The 15218-nt window shown below is 42.3% G+C and overlaps 1 long non-coding RNA gene across 1 annotated transcript; it reads left to right on the forward strand.

The window, feature by feature from the left end:
• Window positions 1-309: 309 nt before the first annotated feature.
• Window positions 310-14805, forward strand: LOC128102907 (uncharacterized). Its single transcript, XR_008215591.1, has 3 exons — window positions 310-659; window positions 7873-7978; window positions 10568-14805. It is a non-coding gene; the product is annotated as an uncharacterized LOC128102907 (long non-coding RNA).
• The last annotated feature ends 413 nt before the right edge of the window (window positions 14806-15218 follow it).

Genomic DNA, 15218 nt, shown 5'->3' on the forward strand with positions numbered 1-15218 from the left:
TCTAAACCACTCTCCCCCTCCACGGGCAAAGTTTACTATTTATGAAAAGGCATTCGTCCCACCTATAAACGCCCACTCCCACAAACCCGGTCTCGCCATCAGTTCCAACTGTGGCTTTGAGGACTTGCGTGTCCTCGGCACCCCTCCCAAGTGCTGCTTTCCGGAGTCCTGCCTGACTCCAGGAGGCCAGGACAGCCGAGGCTCCGTCCCCTGTGCGCCCCGGAAATAGGAAGCACCGCGGAGCCAGGTCCCGTCGCTAGGCCCTGCCCGGGGGCTCACGGGAGGCTCCGGCAATGGACGTACCTCATACAGCGCCTGCACCATCTCCACCAGCACCCACTGCTCCGCCACTGTCGCCATGGTCAGCCACCCGGCTTCCGGCAGGCAGGTCATAGTGCGCGGCGCGGACTAGTGACGTCACAAAACCTTGAGGGCGGGGCCGGGAGTTGGGCATCGGCTCCTCAAGCATGTCAGTAGTTTCTAGACCAGGAAGGTGAAGACAGTTGATCATACAGAGAGACAGGAAGTGACAGAGTTGCGCAGGAAGAGGAAATGATGTAGCTGGGTGGAGAGAGGGAATGAGATGGCAGAACAGAAAGGCATATAGGTGTGGGTATACAGGAAGAGTAGGTCCCTTTGGAGAATGAGGTGTCAATGAGGTGAGGTTGGCTTGTGGCTTTTCCTATTCCTCTGACCTATCAGGTTTTCACCCCAATATCTGGCTCTGGTTTTTTTTTTTTAATTAATCAGACTGTTTAGCAATTTGTCTCACATGTCATTTTTTAAAAAACTTTGACCATTCTTACAAGTGTGTACTTGTGTCTCATTTTGGTTTAATTTGTTAGTTTTTAACTAGAAAGTGACACTGAAACTTCTTTGTATGTTTATTTGACATCAAATAAAGAATTGGTTTTTTTTTCCTTTTTTAAAGATTTATTTATGTGTATTGGTGGTTTGTCTGCATGTATGTATATTCCCCACATATGCCTGGTACCTGTGGAGGCCAGAAGAGGGTGCTGTATTCCCTGGAACTGGATTTCCATATGGTTATGCTATGTGGATGCTAGGAACTTGTTGCTGGCTCTGCAGCTGGGATCTCACTGTCTCTGATCCTGGGGTCAGGGGGTGGGCAGACACAGAACCAAGGGCACAGGCTCTGGGAGGTTGCAGGCAATCTCATTTATTAAATGAAGGATTGAGGTATTTATCTGTGTACTTTTTGGCAGGCTCTACTTCTCACTGCTGTGGTGTTTCCTCGTTGGCTCTGGGTCTTATGTCAGCAGTTGTCATCTTGAGGGTCTGGTTTCAGGGTCCCATGGGTCAGGATACTACTGTGCATGTCAGAGCTCTTTGTTTGCTTAAGGTATGGCCCATTGCTTTTGGCCTTACCCACCTCATATTACCCTTTTTATTTTATTTTGTGGCCATTAGTGGGAGTTAGAGTCCTTTGCTCTAATCTTGTTGTCCCCACCTCAGGGGTCCCCCAACATTGTGACTGTGCCTGTCCTAGGTTGGCCTGCCTGACAGGCTCTTACCCGTCTCTGACAACCAGCCCTCGGAAAGTGGTTCCCCTGGAAAGCACCTAGGTTGCAAGAGCATTAGACAGAGGCATCAGACAGCGGCAACCCGAATTTCTGTGAGATAGGCTCTTATTACTTCCTGAGGGGGGTGATGATCAGGGTGTTCCAGAGCCATTAGCAGTTGCAGGTCATTTTTTTTTGATGCAGTGCTGCCAGGAAACATGCTGTAGGAAACACTTAAGCTACAAAATTATTATGAGTATCGTGTCCCCTATCATTTCCCCATGCTATAGTTATTGAAGGGTCTAGAATTGATTTTATGTGATCCCAAATTTGAGCAAAGAATGTTGTAGACACCTCCAGTGGTTTCACATGTGTGGAGTTCAAGTTTAAGATTTCATTAGAGAATTGTACTGAAAGGTTTAAGAACTCTTTGCTCCACAATCCCAATATAATTTCCCTTAATTTACTCCTGGCTTGTGTCATATTTGAGACTGAGTAAGGGGTTAAACAAAAGGAGAAAAATTGGGGATCACAGTTTCCTCTTACCAGCCATCTTAATGTCTGGATTTCTTCATCCAATAAATCTAGTTGTTGCTGTAAATAGAGTATAGCTGACTGGAAATGGGAATTAATCAGTTGTTGAGTGCTTAAGGTTCAGGCTGATTCTTCTATGGCCATATTAAGTGTAGAGGCAGTGACTCCCATTTGAACCAGGGAGGCTATGTACCATTTGCCACAGCAAGCAGAATAATGGCCATTGTGGCTGCTGTTATTCCAAAGTCTCTTTTTATTCTGGTTTGTTTCAATTCCATTCTATGATAGTGTGTCACATTATTTAGTGGTATCCAAATGAAAAGAGGAATACATACCAACACTGTGTGAAGGGCCTCATTTGCATTCCAGCAGGCACTTAGCCAGCATATTGTCTTGGTGCAATTCAGCTCAGGCTGTGAAGAATTGGTTAATATAAAGAAAAAAGGGAGTCTTTACACAGATGGGGGTGCCCTTGTAGATAAAATCCTTTTGTTGTTAAATGGAAATGGAGGACTCAAATGGTTCATTAGCAGTAAAGGGTTCATTAAAATAACCTCCTCCCCTTAAAAATAGGAATGCTCTCATATCTAAGCAAGTGATGGGTCCACATAGTGGCCAATTGCCAAACATAGGCTTAATAGTCAATGCTAGAGAGCAGTAGGAGAAATGAAAGAGGCCCAGTAACAATTTCTCTTCAACTAACTTTCTCAATTCTGGTAGTTTGGGTTCTATAATAGGCCATTGATCTGTCTACACAGGCTTCTGTGATGTCCAATTTAATGGTATGGGCCTTGCAATATTTATATCTGTGTGGGGTTGGGGGGAGCAGTGGCCCTTAGAATTGGGGGTGAAGGCTAGAATTTCTACCAGATTGACCTGTCATGCCACGTGTTACTATATCCTCATAAAAGGACTTATTGTCTTTAAATGCAATTTCAGAGACCTGCTGAAAATAGTCATGCAGGCCAGTTTGGGCTTGAGTCACGGGATCAAAACATTGGCCCCAGCCGGTCAGCATGTCTAGAGAAATAGCAATATTGTATTGAATATTTAGGTGTGTCTGCTCTTCAGCTTGGTCATTATAGGCCACCCACCAATTAAGAAAAGCAGCTGGTTCAAGTACTGCTTTCATTAAATGGTAACAATCATAATAGGTTTGTAAATACACTGCCCATTGCTGCAGCACTTGCTCAAAATATGGGGAGTCAGGGCCTGACTCATTGGTGCCTAATGGATAAAGGAAAGATTGGCTAGAGGGGTAGGAACCTATGGCTGAGCAGCTGCATTGGCCCCAACACTAACTGGAAATGCAAAAGGATTGTTTGGGTGATAACCAGAGAATTTAAACTGAGAAGTGTCATGCTTGGTGGTTTCAGTTATCCCTGAAGGGCAATGGGGAGCAGAAGGTGGAGAAGTATCCACTAAGTCCCCTCAGGGATAAACAGTACATCGTAGTTCATCATGCTTAAGGATGGATTTCCTGTGTATTTACTTGGAGGGGGGTGGGTCTGACTGTGCTGTGTTCTCTTCCCCATCTGAGATATGGCCCTTGTAAGGCAGTGGGGAGGTCAGGGAGCATGAGGAGGATTTTTGTTCCTCACAATTGTCACTAAAGAACTGGAGGTCTTCCTCTGTAGAACCTGATTTTGCACAAACTATGATTCCCAAAAGTATTGTTACAAAGACTGTGTGGGGTGTTTTTCCTTCCTGTACTTCCCATTTCCTAGTTAAAAAGAGGACTTGCAGCCATACTGATGGATTCCAGATGTTTTCAGGCCATATCCAAGGTGCAATAACAGAAGCCTCATCCCAAAACTTTTCCAGATGGAAAAGTTTTAACTCTTATTTCCCTGGTCTGAAGTAAGGATTTAAGAGCTCTGAGCTGGGGGTCTCTGGCAGCAGAAGGAAAGTTCCCATAGCAAGAGAAACAGAATCAAGGGCAAACAAACTAAAAGAGTCTACTAGTAATCTACTGAGCAAATATTCCCAACCCTTTGTGGGAGGTGTTTGGATTTACAGCCCCTATAAAAACAAAAGCCTGGCCGTGAGTTTCAGAAGCCGGGCAGGTCAATAGTTAACAGCGTGTGCTCTAAAGACAAAACAGACAGGGAAAGGAATGAAAAGATAGGGAGAGAGAGAGAGACAGGCACCCCAATACTCACCACTTGCGGGGTGGGGGAGCAGAAAACTGAGAAGAGGGGTCTACTTATCAAAAAACAGCCAAAGGGGGCATATCACAACACCGAGTTGCAATAGGAATCAGGACAGCAAGCCAGCTAGCAATAGAGGAAAAAAGAACTACCCAAAGTGCAAGTCCCAGGTGGGGCTTCATCCATGATGGGCACCACAATGTTGCTGGCTCTGCAGCTGGGATCCCGCTGTCTCTGATCCCGGGACCAAGGGGTGGGCAGATGCAGAACCACTGGCACAGCCTCTGGGAGGTTGCAGGAACTGAACTTGGGTTTTCTGCAAGAACAGCAAGTGCTCTTAATTGCTTGAACTATCTCTCTATCCCCCAAATAAATCGATTCTTCGCTGAAGTGTCTATGCATGTCTTTTCTCCATTTTCCAGTTGCACTGTTTCTATTTTGCTGTTCCAGTTTGAGAATCCTGTAGGTAGAGTTTTCCTGCCTGGCCCACAGTCAGGACAAATCTCTATCACCTGCCAGTCCCACAGCCTCTCAGACCCGACCAAGTAAACACAGAGACTTATATTGGTTACAAACTGTATGGCCGTGGCAGGCTTCTTGCTAACTGTTCTTACAGCTTAAATTAATCCATTTCTATAAATCTATACCTTGCCACATGGCTCGTGGCTTACCGGCATCTTCACATGCTGTTTGTGATCATGGCGGCTGGCAGTGTCTCTCTGACTCAGCCTTCCACTTCCCAGCTTTATTCTCCTCCTTGTCCCGCCTACACTTCCTGCCTAGCCAATGGCCAATCAGTGTTTTATTTATTGACTAATTAGCAACAAATTTGCCATACAGAACATCCCACAGCACTTCCCCCATTTTTTTTTCAAAAAGGAAGGTTTTAATCTTAACAAAATAAAATTACATATAATTTGGGAATTTGGGCGTAGCTTCTCTTACTACTTCCTGCTGGAGGGGGACGCTGTATCTTATGGGGACACAAAGAAAATTTTAGGATCATAGAATAGTCCATGAGGCTGTATTGTCTGAGCCAGATGCCTTCAAACCATTCTGGATGTTGGATCATCTGGGCCATGGAGTCATCGGAGACCTTTCAGGGGGTCTTGGCTGGTCAAACCTGATGTATCTTAATCTGGAACAAATCCATAGCCTTTGGCTTTCTGTGGGAACAAAAGAGACTCTTTTCCAAAGCAACATATCCTTATATTCAAATTTTGAAGTCATGGTATCTTTAAAATATACATATTGGTTTAACTCAACATCTTTTACTATCAAATGTTTTTCTGCAGTTAAAAATCCCAAAGACAACACAATCCAGATTCTCTGTGTAATATTCATCTTCACGTGGCTTATTTTTTATATTAATTTTACTGTCTCTTTAAAGACTTAATTTTTTAAAACTATGTATTTCTTTATATAACTGTATATATCACCTTTTTTTGTCTCTTTCAAGCCTACGTATATTTTACACACATTGTAAACATCTGAATCTGTCTTATTGTGAATCTATTGCTTTAAGCTGCAGCAGCTGTGGCTGCTGGCTCCGCCCACCTCAGCTTCCCAACATGGCTACCTTTACCACCAGCTCTGGGAGCTATCCTGGGTCTATGCTCTTATCCAAGCAGCGTGTAGCCCAGAAACCTCTTTTTTTTTTTTTTTTGTACTAGCGAAGTCTAAATCCACCATGCAGCTTAATGTGCCACTTGCAGAGGCCTCATTCCCGCCATACTGCAGGTGGAGCACACACACTGGGAACCCACAAGTAGCTCAAACCGGCAGCTGCCGCTCATTTGAGAGAGATAATTAGGAACTGTTTTTAGCTCAGTTTTAGAATCTTTTTTCTCAATTTTTAGGTGGAAACTCTTGCCCCATGTTGGGCGCCATTTGTAGGTAGAGTTTTCCTGCCTGGCCCACAGTCAGGACAAATCTCTATCACCTGCCAGTCCCACAGCCTCTCAGACCCGACCAAGTAAACACAGAGACTTATATTGGTTACAAACTGTATGGCCGTGGCAGGCTTCTTGCTAACTGTTCTTACAGCTTAAATTAATCCATTTCTATAAATCTATACCTTGCCACATGGCTCATGGCTTACCGGCATCTTCACATGCTGTTTCTCATCATGGCGGCTGGCAGTGTCTCTCTGACTCAGCCTTCCACTTCCCAGCTTTATTCTCCTCCTTGTCCCGCCTACACTTCCTGCCTAGCCAATGGCCAATCAGTGTTTTATTTATTGACTAATTAGCAACACATTTGCCATACAGAACATCCCACAGCAGAATCCCTTGTATAACTCTGGACGATAATGAACTAACCCTCTGAAACTGTAAGTAAACTCCCAATTCAATGCTTTCTTTTCTAAGAGTTGCCTTGGTCATGGTGTCTCTTTACAGCAAGAGAACAGTGACTAAGAGACATTATAAGGCACATATGATGAAGAAAGCCGACAGATGGAAACAATTAGGCTAGCCTGGAAGATATGCAATGGATCTTCTTGTCATTTTTACACTGCCTGCCTCAAGTGTCTCAGTGTCTATGGACTTTGCAGGCAGAAGGAACAGTGGTAGAAAAGACCACGGTTGGAGCTTTCCTTGAGTGTCCAAGAAAGTGAGGAGAGTTGGCAATGCATGATGGGAGTGAACCAGAGTGAGCAAAGTAAGCAGTGAGGGCTGATGGAGAAGCAGGTCTCTGGGGCTTGTGGGTCCCCCGAGAACCTGGGTGTGTGTGAGCTGCTGGGGTTTCTGAAGAGCTGTGACATGCTCTGACACCATTTTCCCAGGATGCTTTGCCTGCTCGGTGGAAAATTACCAGTAGAAATTTAGTTAACCGGGGTCCATCTAGAAAGTGAGAAACACATTTGAGCGTGGAAAGCATAATACACAGCCCTACTGTGCCTCACACAGTCTGTAATGGGCCCCTCTTGTGACCTGCTCCAAGTTTAAAATTTTTTAAATAGTACTTTTTGATACTAGCAATATTCTGAGCAAGCAGGTCTATTGCCATGCAGCCTGATGGTGCTGTGTGAGCCGCCTTATATATCTCATTTGATTAGGGCATGCTGACACCAGTGATAGATGGGAAAGACTGGTACTTACCCCTCTGAAAATTAGATACACCAAGAAAGGTATCCTGCGGGGACACCCACCCAGGCTTCCAGTTTAGAAAAAAAAAAGGCACTCTATTGTGCTGAGTGTTCCTTGCTTTCACGTGGTCTGCTGTTGTGAGCACACTATGCCACAAGCACAGATGAACATGGTCCTGTCTTTCTACAATGTCAGACTTAGTAGACTGAGAATAAGTTCACAAGGTTCATCAGTTTCAATGGCAGCATTTTGACTACTTTAGTAATCAAACCAAGGCACGTTTAGACTTTTTATTCTAATCTTTATTGCTAATAATAGCTCTCCTATCACAGAGCACACAGGATGTTTGTCTGTGTGTTCATATATGCCATTTTCAGAACAAATACAAGCTAGAGAGTATAGCAGAGTTCAAGAGGTTTCAGAAGTGGGCTGAGGGGCTGGAGAGATGCTCAGAGGTTAAGAGCCCTGGCTGCTCTTGCAGAGGACCGAGTTTAATTCCCAGCACCCACATGGCAGCTCACAATTGTCTGTAATTCCAGTCCCAGGGTATTTAATGCTGTCTTCTGGCTTCCATAGGTACCAGGGATGCACTTGTACACGGACATACATGCAATACCCATACACGTAAGATAAATTAGTGATGATGACAATGACGATGACGACGACAATGATGATGATAAAGGTAAAACATTTTTAAAAGAAGGGGGCTGAGAGAAATGCAAGTAGAGTCTGTGTTGATAAGATAATGAGCCCACGCAAGCAGCAGGAAAGAGGCTAATGCTGTAGAGGTCAGGCCAACAGAGAGTCAGGGTCTGAGGAAGAAAATGTAATCAGCTGCAGAGATGAGAGAGGTCAGAGCAGGAAATTGTAGGTTTGGATCCAGGGAGATCCCATAATCCCTTCCTAACCCTCTCTTTTCTCCTCCCCATTTGATCCTCCCATTCCTCTTTCTCCATCCATCCATCCATCCATAGCTATTGATCCTATTTGTCCTTCTTAGGGAGACTCATCCCTCCCCTCTAATCCTTTACTCTGTATCTAACCTCTGTGCTTTAAATAGATTGTAGCTTGCTTATTGAAGACTTAACAAGGAATATCCAAAAAAGCAAATATGTACCATATTTGTCTTTCTGGGCCTGGGTTACCTCATTCAGGATGATTTTTTTTGAGACAGGGTTTCTATGTGTGACAACCCTAGCTGTCCTGTAACTAACTCTTTAGATCAAACTGACCTTGAACTCACAGAGATCTGCCTGCCTCTGCCTCCTGAGTGCTGGGATTAAAGGTATGCACCACTGCCTGGCCAGGAAGATTTTTTTCTAGCTCTATCCATTTACTTGCAAATTTCATGATTAAAATTTTTAATGGCTGAATAATATTCCATTATGTAAATGTACATTTTCTTTATCCATTTACTGGTTGACAAACATCTAGGCTGTTTCTAATTTCTGGCTATTATGGGTTAAGCAGCAATGAACATGCATGTTGAAGTATCTCTGTGGTAGGATGTAGAGTCCTTTGGGTATATGCCCAAGAGTGGTATAGCTGGATCTCGTGGGAGATCTATTACCAGCTTCCTGAGGAACCACCACATTGATTTCCATAGTGGCTTTACAAGTTTATACTTACCAACAATGGATGATTGTTTCTCTTATTCCACATCCTCACTGACATGAGCTGTCTTGTTTTATTGGTATTAGACATTCTGACTGGTGTAAGATGGAATCTCAAAGCAGTTTTGATTTGCTTTTCCCTGATGACTAGAGATGTTGAATTTTCTTTAAGTACTTCTGAGTTATTTGTGTTTCCTTGTTTGATTAGATCTGTACCCTATTTTTTAATTGGGTTATTAGTTTTCTTGATGCCTTTTTTTGTTATTTCTATATTTTGGATATTAGCCCTCTATTGGGTGTGTAGTTGGTAAAAATATTTTCCCATTCTATAGCATGCTCCTTTGTCCAAATAACAGTGTCCTTTGCAATGCAGAAGCCTTTCAGTTTCATGAAGTCTCCTTTATTAACTATTCTTAGAACCTGTACTAACAGTGTTCTGTTCAAAAGGTCTTTTCATGTGCCAATGAGTTCAAGACTACCCCCACTTTTTCTTTAGTCAGATTCAGTGTATCTGGTCTTATGTCGATGTCTTTGATCCACTTGGAGTTGAGTTTTGTACAGGGTGATAGTTGTGAATCTATAATCATTCTACCTGCTGCCACCCAGTTTAAGCATTGCCATTTGTTGAAGATGCTGTCCTTTTTTCAGTGTGTATTTCTGTTTTTTTAAATAAAAATCAGGTGTCCATAGGTGTATAGATTTATGTGTGAATCTTCAATTTTATTCCATTGATCAACATGTCTATTTTTGTGCCAATATCATGCTGTCTTTATTACTATATCTCTGCAGTACAATTTGAGACTGAGAATGGGGAAAACTCCTGCCATTCTTTTATCATTAAGGAATGTTTTAGCTATCCTGAGTTTTGTTTGTTTGTTTGTTTCCATATGAAACTGGAAATTGTTCTTTCAAGATCTGAGAAGAATTGTGTTGGAATTTTGATGGGGATTTCATTGAATTGGTAGATTGTTTAGGAAAGAACGGTCTTTTTTTTTTTTTGATGTATTAATCCTACTGTCAATGAGTATGTGAGATCTTTTCATCTTTCGGTCTCTTCTTCAATTTCTTTCTTCAGATAATTAAAGTTTTTATTATACAAGTCTTTGACTTGCTTGGTAGAGTTACCCCCAAGATATTTTATATTATTTGAGGCTATTGCAAGAAGTACTATTTCCCTGATTTCTTTCTCAGTCCTTTTGTTATTTTTACTGATTTTTGTGAGTTCATTTTGTATCCAGGTACTTTACTGAAAGTGTTTAACAGGTGTTGGAGTTTCCTGGTGGAATTTTTAGGGTCACTTATGTATACAATTGTATCATGTGCAAATAAAGACACATGGACTTCTTTCTTTCTAACTTGTATCCCTTGATCTCCTACAGTTGTCTTAATGCTCTCACTAAGATTTAAAGTATTATAAGGAATAGATATGGCCAGAGTGGACAACCTTGTTTTGTTCCTGATCTTAGTGTAAATGATTTCAGGTTCTTTGCATTTAGGTTGGTGTTGACTATGGGGGCTTGCTTAAATTACCTCTATTATCTTAAGGTGTATCCTTTGTATCCCTAGTCTCTACAGGAATTTTATCATGAAGGAATGTTGGACTTTGTCAAAACCCTTTTCTGTATCTAATGAGATGATCATATGGTTTTATCTTTCAGTTTGTATATACGGTGGATTACATTTATCAATGTACACATGGTGAACCATTCTTGCATTCTGGGATAAAGTCTACTTGATCATGGTGGATAATCTTTTTGAAGTTTCTTGTATTTGGTTTACAAAAGTATTTTATTGAGAATTTTTGCATCTATGTTAATAAGGGAAATTGGTATGTATTTCTCTTTCTTTGTTGAGTCTTTATGTGTGGTGATATTGTGTTCCCCAAAATATTGTGTACCCTAATAAATTTATCTGGGGTTAGAGAACAGAACAGCCACTAGATATAGAGCCCAGAAAATGGTGGCACACACGCCTTTAATCCTAGCATTCCAGAGGCAGAAATCTGTCTGGATCTCTGTGAGTTCAAGGCCACACTAGAAACAGCCAGGCATGATGACTCATGCCTTTAATCCCAGGAAGTGAACCTTTAATCCCAGGAAGTGATGGCAGAAAGCAGAAAGGTATATAAGGCATGAGGACCAGGAACTAGAGCTGGTTAAGCTTTTAAGCTTTTGAGCAGCAGTTCAGCTGAGATTCATTCTGGATAAGGACTCAGAGGCTTCCAGTCTGAGGAAACAAGACCAGCTAATGGATTGGCAAGGTGAGGTTAGCAGTGGCTTGTTCTGCTTCTCTGATCTTTCAGAGTTCACCCCAATACCTGGCTTCAGGTTTGATTTTGTTAATAAGAAGTTTTAAGATTCGTGCTACATCTATGTGGTTTGGGTATTAGGGTAACTGTGACCTCATAAAATGAATCCAACAATGTTCCTTCTGTTTCTATTTTGTGCAATAATTTGAGGAGGAGTTTTGGCATTAATTCTTCTTTAAAAGTCTGATAGAATTCTGCACTAAAACCATCTAAAGCCATCTAGCCCTGTGGTTTTTTTGCTTGGGAGACTTTTAATGACTGCTTCTATTTCATTAGGGTTTATAGGTTTGTTTAAATTGTTTATCTGATCTTGATTTAACTTTGGTGGGTGGTATATATCAAGAAAATAATCCATTTCTCTTAGCTTTTTCAACTTAGTAGATTATAGGTTTTTAAAGTATGTCCTTTTGATTCTCTATATTTCCTTGGTGGTTATTTTTTGCTATGTCCCCTCTTCATTTATAATTTTCTTAATTTGGATATACTCTCTCTGTCTTTTAGTCAATTTAGATAAGGATTTGTCAATCTTACTGATTTTTCTCAAAGAACCAACTCTTTTTTTTTTTAATCAGTTCTTTGTACTGTTCTCTTTGCTTCCAGTTTATTGATTTCAGTCCTCAGTTTGACTATTTCTTGATGTCTACTTCTCTTGGGTGTGTTTCCTTCTTTTTGTTCTAGAGCTTCAAGCAGGCTGTTAAGTTGATAGTATGATATCTCTGCATTTTTTAATGTAGGCACTTAGTGCTATGAACTTTCCTCTTAGTACCACTTTCATTGTGTCCCATAAGTTTCAGTATGCTGTGTATTCATTTTTATTGTTCTAGACAGTCTTTAATTTCTTTCTTCATTTCTATCCTGACACACTTTTTATTCAGTAGAGAGCTGTTCAGTTTCCATGAGTTTGTAGGCTTTCTGTTAGATATCCAGCTAATTTGTCATGGTCTGATAGGATACAGGAAGTTATTTCAAATTTCTTGTATCTGTTGAGACTTGATTTGTGTCCAAGTATGTGGTCAGTTTTTGAGATAGCTCCATGAGATGCTGAGAAGGTACATTGGTTTGGTTTATGTGAAATGTTCTGTAAACATTTGTTAGGTCCATTTGGTTTACAACCTATTAGCAGTCTCTTAGCTCCAGTATTTCTCTGTTTAGTTTTTGTCTGCATGACTGGTCTGTGGATAGAGTGGGGTATTGAAGTCTCCCACTCTCAGTGTGTGTCAATATGTGATTTAAGCTGTAGTAGTGTTTCTTTTATAAAACATGGTGCCCTTGTGTTTGATGTAGAGACGTTAAGAATTGAAATGTCATCCTGGTGGATTTTCCCTTTGATGAGTATGTAGTTTCCTTCTCTATCTCTTTTGATTAATTTTGGTTTGAAGTCTATTTTGTTAGATATTAAAATAGCCACACCAGCTTTCTTCTTAAGTCCATTTGCTTGAAATATCTTCTTCCAACCTTTTACTCTGAGATAATGTGTACCCTTGATGTTGAGGTGTGTTTCTTGTATGCATCAGAAGAATAGATCACGTTTTAGCATCTATTCTGTTAGTCTGTATCTTTTTATTGGGGAATTGAGATCATTGGTATTGAGAGATATCAATGAGCAGTGTTTGTTGATTCCCATTTTTTAAATTTTTGTGGTGTGGAGTTTTGTCCCTCCTCTTTTGATTTGTTGCTCTGAGATTATTTATTCCTTGTGTTTTCTTGGGTAGGGTTAACCTTTCAAAGTTGAAAATTTCCTTCTAGTGCCTTCTGTAGAGCTAAATTCTGAGGTTCCTATTCGAGTTCCTAAACTTTTCATTTTCAGTTTTTCTTCAGTTTGGGTTTTCTTTATTGATTCTATTTCTACTTTCATGTCTTGGACTGTTTTCTTCATTTCATTTCACAGTTTTGCGTTTTCATTTATTTCATTAATGGATTCATTCGTTTCCTCTGTAAGGACCTTGAACACATTCATTATAGTTATTTGAAGTCCTTGTCTTGTGTTTCAGCTGTATTGCATTTCTCAGGCCCTACCTTAGTAGAGTTGATGGGCTCTAGTGGAGACATATTTTCTTCACTGTTATTGTGTTTTTATGTTGGCATCTAGGTATCTGTGTTCGGGAAAATTGTAATTCTAGGTGCCGATACCCTTCTTGTCGTTGTTGGCTGGGTGTTCCATCCCGTGGTTTCTGTTGCCCTCTCTGGTTCTTGGAGAGTTGTGCCTGAGGTTTGCCTGGTATGCAATGCTTCTGAGATCCTGTCAGATGTGGCCACTGGGGGTCCCTGGATAGATCTGACACTTAGGGATGGAGATGGGCTAGAGGCGCAGTGCAAAAGGATCCATAGGAGAGAGGAAAGCCAGGTTCCCCCCCTAGGAGCTGACACCATGCATTCCCAGCTGAAGGCTCCCAAGCAATCGGCATTCCTGTGTCTTCATTGTCTAGGGCATGGAGTCTGGGGGGCGGGGCAGGCCTTTCATTGTCCAAGGAATGGAGACAGGACCTAGATAGAGACTGTCTCCACATAGGACCACTCATGGCGGCCCATAACCTGGGCGCGAAAGTCCTATAGTCTTAGGGAGACAGGAGCAATGAGGCCAAGGGCCTCGACCTCAGGGTATTGGTGCATCAGCCCCACACAGGCCTCTACTCTGTTCTAGAGCCTCACTTGAATGTCCAACAATTAGCCCTTACCCAGCCCCCCTTCTGGCCACACCCACGCTTTGTGTCAGTCTCTCAGGAAATGACCAAAATGAGGCTTTAAGCTTATAACTTGATTGGCCTGTACCTTTATCAGTTTTTTGGCTGATAAAGTTTGTATCACATGGCCACCACACAATCAACTGTAACCTGACTTACTGTGTAACCAGGAGTTTAATATTGCAGTATAAAATTATCAAAGTAGCCATTCATCCAAACAATCACAGCAATGATGCTTCAACCAATCACATGCTACCAGTGGATCACATGATGCCTGGGACCTGTTGCCTGCATCCAATCAGGCAGTTTCAGAATGGTTTGCAGCTCTTTGGCAGTTTAACTGCCGGGTCTGCAGTGCTGCCGCAGGGCCTTGTTCATGTAATTGTTGTGTGCTTTCCTGTAAGGATCCTCACTCAGGCACAAGCAGAGAACCTGTCTGTGTCCTCCAAGGCTTTTGTGGGGAACTCAGAGGTGACTGGGTTGCTGGACCTTGAATGGGAAGCTGAATTGCCTGGCAATATAGAAGCCACAGCATCTGGGACCACTGACCTCACGCTCAGAGTCACATTGCTGAGTGTAGCCAGGCCTGAGAGCCTTGCAGCATCTGGCATTGGGAAGATGGTGACAGCAGAGTTCAACACAAGGGAGGGGTGGAGGGGGCTGTGGGGACCAGAAAGTGGAGGAGGTTGCTAGGGGAGTGCAGGAGCAATGCCCTGAAGGGGCAGGGAAAGCCAAAGGGTCCCTGCCAACTCAGGCTCTACACTGCCCCCTGTGGGCTCCTGGAAAGGTGCAGGCCTCCACATTGCAGCTTAAATAGACACCACATCCAGGCTTCTGGCTCACCCTTTCCATAGCGAGTAACATTTGATTACTCTCTGATTCCACTGTCCATGTCACCCTCTCTCTACTCCAGACACTTGTTCTCTCTTGAGAGGAGCACACAAGAGGTTGGCTTCCATGGTCCTCTGCCGTATTTTCAGCTTTCCCATGAGGTGAGTCCACAACTATCGGCACTTCCCTATCTTTCAGTGCCATATTCAATAAATTACAACACGGAGCACTTAATTATAAATTAGGTTTTGTGTGGCATGGCTTTGTCTAAGTGCAATTCATTTAAGTCTTCTGGACACATGCTGGGCAGGGCTGAGCTGTGATGCTCAATAGGTCTGTTCATTCCATTTTGAAATAAGAAAATTTATACCTTGAGGGCTTTTGGCATGTGACCCCCTCTTGAGTTGAGGAGCATCTGTATATGGTTTTCAGTATTTCAAAGAAACAATCTGGGGGGAGGGGGTGACTGTAGAGCCCGGGTTTCTCTCC

This window comes from Peromyscus californicus, unplaced genomic scaffold, assembly GCF_007827085.1.
Source record: "Peromyscus californicus insignis strain IS unplaced genomic scaffold, ASM782708v3 Scaffold_8__1_contigs__length_139910024, whole genome shotgun sequence".
In the NCBI taxonomy this organism is placed as follows: Eukaryota; Metazoa; Chordata; class Mammalia; order Rodentia; family Cricetidae; genus Peromyscus; species Peromyscus californicus.